Source organism: Primulina tabacum, chromosome 16 (genome assembly GCF_025594145.1).
Source record: "Primulina tabacum isolate GXHZ01 chromosome 16, ASM2559414v2, whole genome shotgun sequence".
NCBI classification, from domain to species: domain Eukaryota; kingdom Viridiplantae; phylum Streptophyta; class Magnoliopsida; order Lamiales; family Gesneriaceae; genus Primulina; species Primulina tabacum.
The window spans coordinates 9,969,698-9,985,274 of NC_134565.1; positions in this window are offsets into that span (position 1 = coordinate 9,969,698).

Here is a 15,577-nt window from a genome sequence, read left to right on the forward strand (position 1 = left end):
TCCTTGCAATGAATGAGAATCGAACTCGTGATCTTGGTTCTGATACCAATTGTAGGACTGAGCGTTTGCCGTTTTACCAAAAGCTATAACTAGTAGTAATGGTGCAACTCAAATATTTTAAACCGCACAGCAGCTCAAGCACCACGATTCGATCGCTCTATAAAGCAGGAACAATTATTGCACTCAACAAAAATCAGTTATTTCGTTCAATAATCAATTAATCGATTTTTTTTTAAAATAGAAAATATATAATTTATATGAAATTAATAATTGAAATATGATATTTTTATTATAATAAAATACATTTTGTCTAAAGAATTAAAATTACAAAAGTTACGTACAATATTAAATATAAAAACATTAAATACATATATAAATTTTTCCTAAAGGAATTAAAAATTACAAAAGTTATGTATAGTATTAAATATAAAAATATTAAATACATATTATAAGTAAAGCCTAATAAAAAATTTCAAAATTCAATTATTGGTTAACCGAATGTTGTTTTACGAACCCAAATCGAGCAGAATTGATTCCAATTATTTAAATTTAAATCGAATCTCCGAATTAATTGAAAAAAATTTCAATTTAATTTGGTTTAACTGATAACGCAAAAACTTATGTGAGATGATCTCAGGGGTCGTATTTTATGAGACGGATATCTTATTTGAGTCAATAATAAATTTTTTTTATTTTTTATGCTAAGAGTTACTTTTTATTGTGAATATCGGTAGAGTTGACCCGTCTCATAGATAAAAATTCGTGAGACCGTCTCACAAGAGACCTACTCTTGATATAATGGTCACCGCTAGTTGTGACTGCAAACTATTCTCGGGATTGGAGTCGAAATTGGAACTGGAACATAATTCTCTTTGTTTAGTTCCAATTCCTAAAAATTAGAAATCCCAATTGTAATCGAATTTATCTAAAATTGTAATTGAAATTTTAAAGTAATTTTAAATTTTAATTTTTTATATGTATAGACAGTTTAGTTTATATAACTAACTAACGTAACTTTATGTCAGTTAAATTTAACTTTTTTTTCTTTTATTTAGTAAAAAAATAAATCTTCATAATATTTTATAATATAATTTATCAAATAATCAAAGTTTAATTATCTTCCAAACGTTGTACAATTATTTTTCTTGACTCTTAATATTTTAAAAAATAAATTTTGATTCAAACCGGTCTTTAACTATAACTAAACAAAAGATGAAAGTCGTTAAAAACAAGACCGGAAACGAAACCCAAACCCGGACCGTGTCTATGCAATTCGATTCTGAGTCCATATCGTTGATTTTAGAATCATGGTTAGACCAAATGCCATGATATATGGGATTTGTGTTATTTATAGGATGACCTATCCGCCCATTTTGATCTATATTACATTATTCGTAAAGTTACTTTTGTTAAACCTAAAATGTCAACATATTTCATTAAATTTTCAAAAACGATTTTAAACTTAATTTTTTTTCCAACTTATTTTTTAAAATAAAAAATAGGTATATGGCTGGAGCGAACAATCAGGCTTCATTATTACGAGTTTATTTTTATTTATTTATTTTCTAGGTGACCTGCTTCTGTTCAAAAGATAAAAATAAGCGACATAATTTAACGAACCATGTGAATTGCATGCAAAGACTCGACAAATTCTAATATGAATATCATGACCGGATATTACGAGCTAACTTTTGGAAAGAGTTTCAATAAGCGTTGTTGTCTGGATCGTATAAGCTTAAATGTGATTGAAGATGAAGAATCAATTGTGTTCAAGCAACGAGATTCAAAGAAGCATTTAATGGCATTGTGTCGAGCAACCAAGCATTCGAGTGCAAAATGACCCTGGACACCCACGTTCACCCCAGCGCCCAAACAGAGGCGTCCCAGCGCACCATGTGCGCAACCTGGGCGCCCCAACGCTCCAAAATAAGCATCTTGGTGCGCCGCATTGCAGATTTTAATATAGAAACCCTAGCTTGCGAGTTTTACATGAATTGTTTTCTTTTTTAATTTAAACAAAGTTGTATAAACCTTATGATTAAGAATTTTGAACATCATTGAGTTTTATCATATATTTGAAAATACTTATCTTCAAAAAGCTTTGACTTTGTTTACACCTTTATGCTTGTTCCTAAAATCTAATTTATCAAAATTTCATACTTTGTGGCGTTTGTCGATTGTTCTTCATGAGAATTGTCAAAAACGAATTTTTTGAAGGTTACCTTGAGATCAATTGTTCTTATTTATGTTATTTGTTACTAAAACACATCGTTTATGGGTGAATATCACGTTGCTGGTTTAAAAGTTAAAGATCGGGGGTCAAAAAAATTCTTGTTGTTAACTGAATTGAGGGCGTGATTTGGTCTAGTTTGTGTTTGCCTTTCATACATAACCAGATTCACATCATTCGCTATCAGTTTATCATTTGATAATCAAGAGCAAAGTTTTGAATCAAGTAAGTTATCTTGTTTTATTTATCATGTCTTCTTCGTCTATTGTTTGTGATTTTCGTTAAGTTGCAAAAATTCTATTTATTCGTGTCTTGTCGTGAAATTTGTTAAAAAAAAAAAAGAGTTTGCTTTCGATTAAAAAATGGGAGATAATTTTTTGTTTAAAAAGAAGATCGATCAATAAAAAAAAGTGAGATCGATCAATAACAAAAAACAAAAAGGAAAAAAAGATACAGTGTTTGAGTTTTAGTGCTTGAATATGAGCATTAAAAATTCTAATTTTTGTGTGTGTATGAGTCATGTCTGGATATTCAGATTTGATTGTTCTTTTGCAGTCTAAGTGAGTCAATTTGCAAGTGCCGTGAAATTTGCATTTGTGAGTATGATGCACACAAGCTACAAAGCCTAAAGTATATCCTTTGAGAGAAATCACAAATTTGAAAGAAATACTTGAGTGCGAGTGTTTCTTCTTTGGAGTGACTTGTGAGTATTTGTAGCGAAGACAAAAAAATAGAGTTTGAGTGATTTTTCTTTTGGAGTGACTAGTGAGATTTGGGTAAGGTTTATTTATATCTTGTTATTTTTCTGCTAACCTTTCTTGTAAGTACGACATGTCCGATGATCTTCAATTTCAAGAATGTGTTGGAGAGTTGGGAAACACTTGGGAGAAGGAGTTTAAGCCTTTATGTGAGAAGTATAGGCAAGTTGATGGGGATAGAAGAGCGAGGAGAGTCGAAGAGAATAGAGTGAATGGTGTTAAGATGACCATTCCATCTTTCCGTTGGAGAGCCGATACAAAGAAGTATCTTGATTGGGAGGAGATGATGAAGTGTATATTTGAAATATGGGATTATTCGGAATCTATGAAAGAAAGACGAGCTTGTAGCGAGTTTACCGATTATGCTACTACTTTGTGGGATAAATTAGTGTTGGGTAGGAGGAGATATGGAGATAACCCTATAATCACGTGGGATGAGATGAAAAATGTGATGAGGAAATGATTTTTTCCTGATAACTAAGATAGGAGAGTTGATAGTGGAGATGAACGTGACTTGTATGAGGTTTCTTTAGCATCCACACGACGGTCCAACACAGAGGAGAAAATCATGGCTAGGTCATGATTGATTCAAAGTTGGAGGTCACCAAGCATTAATATCAAGGTACATCTGAAATTTTAAATACTCGTACTTTTGATATTATATGTTGTTGGTGCCTAGAGGTTAGACATGATATTAGCCAATGTCCAAGTGAGGCGGTGACGGTAATGGATTTTCAAGTGGATTTTGAATCCAAAATTGTTATTGAGTTTCAATATTAAATCGAGGTTGAAGTTGATGATGATGGTACTCCACCGGTTGATGTTTCGAATATTTTTAAACGATATACGGTGGCAAGTGAATCATTAGTTGGTGAAGAAGTTTCTACTATGTATGCTATGGAGGAGGAGAGTAGACAAAGTGAAACTTTTTTTGTATACATGTGTTGATGAACAATATATTTCGCTTGTTCAGTTGACTCCAAAAGATTTTCTTTGGGATCTGATGGTTCGGTTCGGGCACCTACGAGGGTGCTTCAAACACAATAATCTCAATGAGCTGCAATAACTTTTATTCTAAGAATGTATACACCGATGAATTAGATCGAGTTCGGTTTGAAATAAATCAGAAAACACTCGAAGTAATATTTCGTTAAGAAAAATTGATAGATTTTAAAAGGACTTTTAGCTTTTGTAAACCGATCGACTGAAATACGGGGAATCAGTTGTAACTTCTATCAATTCAGCTATATATGGACTTAACTGAACTGATCAAATCAGTTTAAAACACAATTAAATAGTTAATACACAAGAGATGTTTAAAACACAGTTAAACAGTCGACTGATATAGCTGAGAGGATTGGCTCTGCAATTAACATTGTGGCCACTTCACTCGACTCAGAGGTTTGGAGCTTTAATCAGCCCGTAGGGGTATGAGTCCTACCTGTTGGCTATTCAGCAAAACTGATCGGAAGACAAGGTTTCAGCTGCCAACCTTTCAGTTGAAGCTGATCAACAGACGAAGCCCAGCTATGTTGAGATGTTTGATGATTAAAGTTGAGCTTAATCATCAGCAGGATATCGCCGCTTAACTGCCATATCAGATCAAGTAGATGACCAATGCGGTTCAATACCGGCTGAGTCCAGTTTGAGTCAGACCAACCAGTTTGGCACCACAAAGATCATGTCCAAGGCAGCTAGCTGTTTATCTGGCACGAAGACTCAAGATCGTTGCAGCACTTCAAGAGTTCAAGACAACCAGTTGTTAGTATATTCAATTCTGTCATGCATAAACTGATTGATATTTGATGTTGTTTCAAATATGCTATTGTAGTGGCAATTCTCCCTTATAACTGATGGTGTACTTAAATGTATAATAAAAGGGAGATCTATTTGATTAAATAAACATCATGTTTATCCAATTATGTTTCTATGTGATTGAACTAATTCTTTCAAATTTCTTGTTTAAACTGCTTGAATGATCAAAGATAATAAATTTTGGCGTAGATAATTATTTTTAAATAAATGGAGTTTTCAATTCAGTTAGTGAGGGAGAGCTGTACATCCCTCGAACTAAATTTTATTTTTTATTTTTTAAACTTGGTTTATCAATTCAGTTAGTGAGGGGGAACTTTATTTCTCTCGAATTGAAAAATGTTTTAAATTCTTTTTTAACCCGGTTTTAAAATCAGTTATTGAGGAGGAGCTTCTTATCCATCAAAATGAGAATTTTTATTTAACCGTTTTTTTAAATGTTTTTGATTCTCATAAAGGGGAAGGAGAATTAGTTAAAGTTTAAAATTTTAATTTTAAAATTTTAAATTTTTAAAATCGTTTTAATTGCTCAAGTTTTGTGATCATAAAAAAGGGGAGATTGTTGGAATTCGTGTTTGCAATCTTACTTGATTTTGATGTTAACAAAACTCGTTATTTTGTTTCTAATGATTTTACCTAAGTGCACAGAAACTGAAACTGATCAGGATTCGAACTGATCAGTTATCAAGCAAAAACTGAAGCTATCGAAGAATGCAAACTGAAAGTGCCAACTGATTAATCGAACTGAACCAGTTCAATTGATTGTCCAGCTAAAAAATGGTTCGGCAGAAGACCTTCAGAAGCCCGGCCAGCTAATGAAGAGCTCAACTGATGAAGAACCCAGGTGACTAGTTCAACTGAAAGAGTGAAATCAGTTCAACTTACGAGTCAAATGATTTCACCAGCTCAATTGAAGATCAGTTCAACGAACCAGTTCAGAACATCAGTTATAACCAATCAGTTGCAGAACTCGACAAGCTTATTCAATGGGATACAGTCGTGCACAAAGGTACTAAAGCATCCGTACTATCAATAGTACAATAATGGATGTTGCAGCAAAGGTCAAAGACAAAATGTTCCAGAATGACTGTCTGAAAAGTCGAGACATAAATTTCAAGGAACGCATTCAAGCTGCAACGATTACATGTGATGTGTCTTGATGTACACTCGCATTACTGCTATAAATATAGACCAAGACCATCAACAAAGACATATAAAAAGAGGTGAAAATCAAGAGGGAAAAGAAAGGGCATGCTTATTGCATACAAGAAGCAATCAGCCCAATCAAGGGAACACTTCGAGATATATCAGCTTAGTGTAGAAGCCTATTTCCATCAGTGTGTGAGAACACCTTTCGGATTGTTTTCAGATATCAATTCTCACACACATATACACACCTCCACTCAAATTTCGTCTTCCACAAAGACGTAAAACTTTTGTATGTAGTCTTTGACAAACAAACGTTAAACAAGTGTTGGCTGGTAGGTGATGCCTTCAGTCTAAACTAGGAGTTCAGTTAGGCAGTAGGTAAGTCCTAAGCTGGGTGGGTTTGTACAAGATGTTGTATAAATCAAAGTCTTCTAGTGGATTCTATCCAAGGTGGTAGAAGGGGTGACGTTGAAGCAATTGAAGTCTCCGAACATCCATAAACATATCTTGTGTATTAACTGTGTAACTGTGTTTTAAACTGATTTGATCTGTTCAGTTAAGTCCATAGGCCATAGCTGAACTGATAGAAGCCACAACTGATTCCCCATATTTTAGTCGATCAGTTTACACAAGCTAAAAGTCTTTTTAAAATCTATCAGTTTTTCTTAACGAAAGATTACTTCGAGTGTTTTCTGCTTGGTTTTAAACCAAACTCGATCTAATTCATAGGTGTATACATTCTTAGAACAAAAATTATTGTATCTCATTGAGAATATTGTGTTTGAAGCACCCTCGTATGTGCTCGAATCGATCCATCAAGTGGTATCAGAGGGGGTTGTTCTTGAAAGAACATTGAAACTGATTTAGATGTTTTAAAATTCGAAAATTTCAGATTTTTTAAACATATATATGCAAATTTGAATTTTCGTACCGCTTGCAGCGACCGTGGGAAAAATGACAAATCTCCTTGCTCGAGTGTCCAAATGACAAACCGCTTTTTGCGTTGCAAACTAGACTCGTAGAAGATTACAGCAGTATAAAATTTGAAGCTTTTTTATGCTTGATAAAAAGTAGTTTATTCATTGAAGTCAGAGCATATGTGCTGCGGCAGAAAATGAGCCATTGAGAAAATTGGTTAGTTATCTATCTTCTTTTATAAATTTCAAAAATTAAAAAATGTAGAGATATAACTCATTATAATTTTAATGGAGATATTATTTTTTAATATTGAGGGGGATAATTGTGCTTAAAATGTTTTGAAAATATGATTTTTTGATTCACACAAAAAGGGGGAGAAATATGTTAGTTGAATCGATTATTTATCCAAGTTTTGTGATCATCAAAAAGGGAGAGATTGTTGGAACATTTCATATTCGCAATCTTGATTTTGATGTTAAAAAATCTTTTTATTGTGTTTCTAACATATTTACTCAAGCGTGAAGTTATTAAAACAAGAAGAAAACTGAAACTGAATTCTACACAAACTGAATTTCTGGCGAGTTTCGGTGTTTTGATGATATTTCTCAGCTGGATGATTCAAATGATAATCCGCATACATGAATGATAAGAAAACTCAATTTGGAACAAGACATACTTCACGTCAGTTGAGAAAATTTGGATGTTATCAAGGTCTAACTGATTGCTGAATTACCGAACCGATTGCACGAAAACAACAATCAGTTGGGTATGAGAAGTTGCAGTATTTTGGTCATATCTCTCAGCTTGATTATTGGAATGAAATGATTTAGTATGCTTTGGAAAGATAAGACGATAATCTACAAATCATTTTCAAAAGTCAAAGTTTGAATCGAAGCTTAAGATGCTGATAAATGGTCATGAAGATACTTGTTCTACACTAACTGAAATCAGCTAGGCTGGTTTCAGCACACCTGCTGAAATTGAATTGAACCAGCAGCTGACAAACTGAACTGAACTGAACCAGCTGAAACTGAACTGAACCATCTGCCGACCAACTGAACTGAACCATCTGCCGACCAACTGAAACTTAACAAGTTGAACTGAACCAGACCAGTCGATAAAAATAAAAAATTGTATATTAATTAAATGTTTATAATATAAATTTATAGTTTTTGTTTTATTAAATGTTTAAATATTATATGTTTTATAATAAATTGTATAAAATATAAGTTGTGTAATTATAAGTTTTTACTATTTTTACAGGTTCGATAAAACAAGAATAACATTTGCGTTGCAAATGAGATTAAGATGATTCTTGGACCTGTAGAAAGTTGATGTAAATATCTACAATATTGGTGGCAAGCATGAAATAAAAATCTTCTCACAAGTGGGATCAAAAGTAATGTGTATTAAAATATAATTTATTGGAACACCAATGAAGATTTATGTGTAAAAAAATAATATTTTATTTGTGGTTGTCTCCCCAAATTTGGCTATAAATAGGGATGCTTTGTAATGAATTGAGATATCCCTCATTTTATTAACAAACATTTGAGTTCATAATATTTCTTTCTTTGTTTTTCTTTTATTTCTTCATTTAAATATAATTAGCATGTTAATTTCATATTCAAAATTTTACACTTTGAATAATGAGTAGCTAACTTCCCAAAGTTGAGATGAAAAGGTGAAACTCTTGGCATGATAATAAGGTTATTAAAAGGTAAGAATCTATATTTTATATTATTTAATCATTATTTATTGTTTATGTTATATTTATTTCTTTAAGCATTATTATACCCTACTTTTAAGTGGGAGTTTTGATTTATTGTTGCTATATGTTACATTAATTTCTTGGTACCATTTAAATGTTAGTTTGGTTTTACCAATCATTTAAAGTGGATGCCTTGATTTATTATATATGAATATATCATAATATTAATTTCTTGGTACCATTTAAATGTTAGTTAGGTTTTTCCAACCATTTAAAGTGGGGACCTTGATTTAGTGTTAATATATATATATAGCACAATAAATACTTGACAACATTTATAAGTTTTGGTATATATACTTATAAGATAATAATATATAACATAATATAAATATGATTATTTAATATATTGGAACCATTTTATTAAGTGGATTTCAATAATGTTCATTAAGGTTAATTTTATTAAAATACCAAGAGTGGATTCTTTAATCTCAACTACTTAAATTAAAATTTGAACAATTAAAAATTACCAATTAAAGATTCAAACAATTAAACGAAAAAAATAAAAACAAAAATAAAAACAAAAAGACAATGTAGTGGACTTGTAATTACCTTAACTTCTCCGTGGATACGATATTCGGACTCACCGAATTATAATACTTGTGGACAACCTTCTCTTGGGAGTGCAACAATCAAAATCGCATCAAGTTTTTGGCGCCGTTGCCGAGGAAGTATAATTTAATTTCAAGTTTATTTAATTTTGTTTATAGTTTATTTTTTTTTATTTGAATTTTTATTGCTTTTGTGTGTTTTTTTTCTTTTACATTTGCATGGGCATTTGGTTACGTACACTTAGTGGTCGACTCATTCGAAATAACCATTTATTTTTACAAAACATGTCGGAAGAACCCATCCAAGAAAATGAAGATGAAATTCAATCTCAACATGATCATGATAGATGAAGAACACTTAGAGATCACATGAATCCTACACGTACTAGTGCACCTTCATGTCTAGTTTTTCTCCCTGATGCATCTCATTTCAATTTTAAGCCTAGTATTATCCAACTTTTACCCAACTTTCATGGCTTAGATTCTGAAAATCCATACATGCATTTACGAGAGTTTGAAGAAGTGTGCAACACATAATGATCTAAATTGTAGCATGAACACCATTCGACTTAAGCTTTTTCCCTTTTCTTTAAAAGATAAAGCTAAAACTTGGCTACAAAATCTTAGATCGGGATCCATTCGAACTTGGGATGAATTACAACAACAAATTTTGAAAAAGTTTTTTCTATCTCATAGAACAAATTCTTTCAAAAGGCAAATAATTACTTTCACTCAAAAACAAGGAGAAACTTTTTATCAGTGTTAGGATAGATACAAAGAATTGCTTAATCTTTGTCCACATTACGGTTTTGAAATTTGGAGAGTTGTTTCTCAATTTTATGAAGGCTTAACACCTAAAGATAGGCAAATGGTTGAATTTATGTGTAATGGAACATTTGAAGATAAAGATCCAAACGAGGCAATTGAGTATCTCGATTCATTAGCTGAAAATGCTCAAAATTGGGACATTATAGGTACAATCGAACCATCAAACAAAATTCAATCTCCCACATCTGATGGAGGTATATACACCCTCAAAGATGAACATGATCTTCAAGCTAGATTTACCTCTTTGGCAAGAAAAGTTGAGGTACTTGAATTGAAAAAGAATGGTCAATTAAAATCTGTTCATGAAATTGCGTGTCACATCTGTGATACAAGTGATCATTCTAAAAAAGATTGTCCCACTTCGCCCTCTTTTAAAGAATATCTCCATGAACAAGCCAATGTTTTGAACAATTTCAAAAGGCCAAAATTTGAACCATTTTCTCAAAATTACAATTCAGGTTGGCGAAATCATCCAAATTTTAGTTGGAGGAATGATAATGCTGCACAATTTTCACAACCACATTTCCAAAATTTTCAAAATTATGCACCTTATGTCCCTCCACCTAAAAGGAACTTCGAAGATATATTGAATTCTTTCATTGCGAAGCAAGAGTCTATCAATATTCAAACTGCTCAAACCATGATAGATTTGAAAGATACTCTTGCTAAATTTGCATCTGCACTTAATGTTCATGAAAAAGGTAAATTTCCTTCACAACCTCTGCCTAATCCCAAGGATCATCATTCACAAACTGGAACTTCTGGAACTCAATCGATGGATCAGGTAAAATCTGTTATTACCCTTCGAAGTGGTAAGGTTGTGGAAAAATCCATTCTTGAACCTTGTGAAGATGATGATAAATCAACTCCAAAGGGTAAGGAAGTGGAACCCATAACTTTGCGAAGATGAGGATCAACAGAAAATGTCACCACCATTCCCTCATGCATTGAAAAATACAAAAAAATCAAATTTGAATTCTGATATATATGATTTTTTTAAACAAGTAAAAGTTAATATTCCTTTATTATATGCAATAAAGCAGGTACCATCATATGCCAAATTTTTGAAAGACTTGAGCACTGTAAAAATAAAATTGAATGTGAAAAAGAAAGCATTTTTAGCCGAACAAGTAAGTGCAATCATTCAAAATAATAATACTTTGAAATGCAAAGACCCTAGTTGTCCTATTATTTAATGTATTATTGGAGAACGAAAGATCAAAAAAGCCTTGCTTGATCTTGGAGCTAGTGTGAATTTACTTCCATATTCAGTTTATCAAGAACTCAATCTAGGCGAGTTAAAACCTACTTCGATAACACTTTTGCTTTCCGATAGATCTGTTAAAGTGCCAAGAGGTATGGTAGAAGACGTGTTGGTCCAAGTTGATAACTTTGTATATCCTGTCAATTTCATTGTTTTAGATACACAACCTATCGAAGCTTGTAATACAATTCCTGTAATTTTGGGCCGTCCATTTTTATCAACTATTAATGCTCTTATAAATTGCAGGAATGGAATAATGAAGTTGTCATTTGGTAACATGACCTTGGAGCTTAATGTTTTTAACCTTTGTAAGCAACCACATGACAAAGGAGATGAAAGTGAAGATGAAAATCTTCTTGAAACCCTTGGGGAAGAAAACATTCAAGAAGGGAGTACTCGTGACCAATTAGATATTTGTTCAATTGATACTGTTAAAGAAAATATTGAAATTGATCTTGATGATTTTATCAGGTATCACTCGTTACTAGGATCAGAGAAATAATTTGAGGCAAAATATGAGAACAAAAACGAACCATCCATATTGGAGTTAAAACCCTTACCAAAAGAATTGAAGTATGCATTTCTTGGAGAAGATGAAACATATCAGGTGGTAATTTCTTCCAAACTAGCAAGTGATCAAGAAGGTAAATTGGTTGATATGCTTAAAAGACATAAAAATGCAATTGGTTGGACACTAAAAGATCTCAAGGGCATTAATCCACTAATTTGCACTCACAAAATTCATTTAGAAGAAAATGCTAAAACATCTCAACAACCACAAAAGAGATTAAATCCACACATGAAAGATGTTGTGAAAACTAAAGTTCTCAAACTACTTGATGTTGGGATTATCTACCCTATTTCTGATAGCAAGTGGGTAAGCCCAACACAAGTAGTTCCAAAAAAATCTGGCATCACAGTGATAAAAAATGAAAAAGGTGAATTATTAACAAGTCGAGTCCCATCTAGTTGACGGATGTGTATTGATTATAGAAAATTAAATGACGTCACTAGAAAAGATCATTTTTCATTACTATTTTTGGATCAAATTTTAGAAAGAGTAGCAGGTCATCCCTACTACTGTTTTCTTGATGGATATTCAGGCTATTATCAAATTCACATTGCACTCGAAGATCAAGATAAAACTACATTCACATGTACTTTTGGAACATTTGCATTCAGAAGGATGCCATTTGGATTATGTAATGCCCCTACAACATTTCAAAAATGTATGCTAAGCATTTTTAGCGACATGGTTGAAAATTGTTTGGAGATTTTCATTGATGATTTAACTGATTTTGGGAATACATTTGATAATTGTCTTGAAAATTAGGAAAAAGTTTTAAAAAGATACGAGAAAAAAAGTCTTATTTTAAATTGGAAAAAATGTCATTACATGATTACTTCTGGGATTGTTTTGGGACATGTTGTGTCATCTCATGGAATTGAAGTTGATAAAGCCAAAGTTGATGTCATTGCCAATTTACCCCCTCCAAAAACTATTAAAGAAATTCGCTCATTTTTGGGACATGCAGGATTTTATAGGAGGTTTATGAAGGACTTTAATTCAATCTCTAAACCCATTTGTAACCTCTTAACAAAAGACACTGCATTTGAGTGGACTCAAGAATGTCAAAATGCTTTTGATAAAATCATTCGACATTTAACATCAGCTCCTATCATGCAACCTCCTGATTAGTCTTTACCATTTGAAATCATGTGCGACGCGAGTGATTATGCAGTCGGTGCAGTATTGGGTCAAAGAAGAAACGGTAAGCCTTATGTGATATATTATGCATGTAGAACTTTAAACAATGCTCAAATGAATTACTCCACAACTGAAAAAGAACTACTTGCTGTAATATTTGCATTAGATAAATTTCGTTCTTATTTGATTGGATCAACAACTATTGTGTTTATTGATCATTCTGCTATTAGATATTTGTTGACCAAACAGGATGCAAAGCCACGACTGATACGATGGATTTTGTTGCTCCAAGAATTTGACATTGTGATCAAAGATAAAAAGGAACCGAGAATGTCGTAGCCGATCATTTATCGAGACTAGTAACAGGATCATCTTATGAAATGACACCAATTAACGATAATTTTTCTGATGAACATCTATTTTCAGTTACTACTACACCTTGGTTTACTAACATAATAAATTTTCTTGTGACAAGAAAAATGCCACCGCAATGGAGTTCCCAAGATAAAAGAAAATTTTTGAATGAGGTAAAAAAATTTTATTGGGATGATCCAGATCAAATTTTTTGACGTTGCATACCCGACAATGAGGTAAGTAGTGTCATTAAATTGTCATTCAGAAGCATGCGGAGGACATTTTTCTTCAAAAAAAACGGCTGCAAAAATCTTGCAGTGTGGATTTTATTGGCCCACTTTGTTTAAAGACACCCACGAAATCTGCAAGATCTGTGAAAATTGTCAAAAATTGGGTGCGATTTCAAAAAAAATATGATGTCTTTGAATCCTATCATTGAAATTGAAATCTTTGACTGTTGGAGAATTGATTTTATGAGACCTTTTCCACCCTCGTTTGGATACTTGTATATTTTAGTTACAGTTGATTATGTTTTCAAATGGATAGAGGCAATTCCATGTCGAACAAATGATCATAAAATCGTCACCAAATTTTTGAAAGAAAATATTTTTAGTAGATTTGGAATTCCTCGAGCTATAATAAGTGATGAGGGAACTCACTTTGTTAATAAGTCATTTGCTTCATTAATGAAAAAATATGGTATTACTCACAAAGTAACTACTCCTTATCATCCTCAAACAAATGAACAAGTTGAATTAGCTAATATGGAGATAAAGCAAATTTTAGAAAAAACTGTTAACCCAAATATAAAAGATTGGTTTCCGCGACTTAATGATGCACTTTGGGCATATCGAACAGCTTTTAAAACATCATTGAATATGTCTCCCTATAGGTTGTTTTACAGAAAACATTGTCATTTGCCTGTGAAATTGGAACATAAAGCTTATTGGACGATCAAAATTTTTAATTCAAGCATGAATGATTGCAATAAATTGCGTAAATTGCAAATTAATGAACTTGATGAACTCAGAAATGACGCGTATGAGAATTCAAGGATTTATAAAGCAAAAATCAAATCATTTCATGATAAAACAAGGAAACTGATTTAACCGACTATGAGAGTCACGGAGTACCGTTATCCGTCATTTAATAGTGAAAATAAAATTAAGGAAACCTCAAATAAAAACAAACAAAATTAAATACAACACAAACAAAAAAATTTCTTTCTTTTCAAAATGGATGAAATTCTCTCAAAAATTTGTAAATATTTCCCTCTGTTTCTGAAAATGTTCTAAGAAAAATTTATGCAGGTAAGTGTGAAAGATTGAGATTGCTAATGCAAAAAAGAATTCCAGAAGATATTCGTCTTGTAATAGAAGCTAAGGTCCGATTAGGAGGAGAAGTTCCACAATCATTGCTCATTCGGTATTTGCCTGGATTAGGAAAAAGCACTTATGCGAAAAAACGAAGGGCCAAAAGGTTAGGGGTTTGTCATAAGTGTGCAAGATGGACTTGTGACAAACGATGCATATATTTGGGAAGTGTTTTCAATAACAGAGAAGATAAAATTAGTTTCATTAAGAATGAGCTGAGTAAGGAGTCTTTAGATAACATCTTATTGACTCTTGAGACGCATTCTAGCGGACACGTGCATATTGAACTTCTCCGTTTATGGAAACAATTCCAAGATGAGCGTCACAGTCTTGGGAATCAGACTAAAAAAAGACCCTGTTTGCCAATTTATAAGAAAATTGGATGGGAAGCATATCCTCAACTCATAGAAGGCGTTGAAGCCGTTTCTGGACGTAAAACCAGAGGAAAATTGTGAGCCATAATCACACTACTGTTTATATGCATCTGTGTCATTATTGTTTTTACTATTTATTCTTCTTACAGCTGTGACCCATAGTTTTGTCATGATAACATATTACCCATATAAAATCTCTTATATTTCTCTCTATTTTAGCAGATCAAAATGAAAGTAAAAACATGGTTGGATCCTCTGGAAAAACATTGAAAAATATTTGTGTATTTTGTGGATCGAGTCCTGGATAAAATGAAGTGTTTGTAGAAGTAGCAAATAATATTGGAAAGATATTGGCTGAGAGAAAAATTCAATTGGTATATGAGGAAGGTAATATTGGGTTAATGTGATCTATTTCCACATCTGCTCATCTTGAAGGTAGTCAGGTTTTGGGTATTATTCCTACAGCTTTAGCTGAATGAAATATTACAGG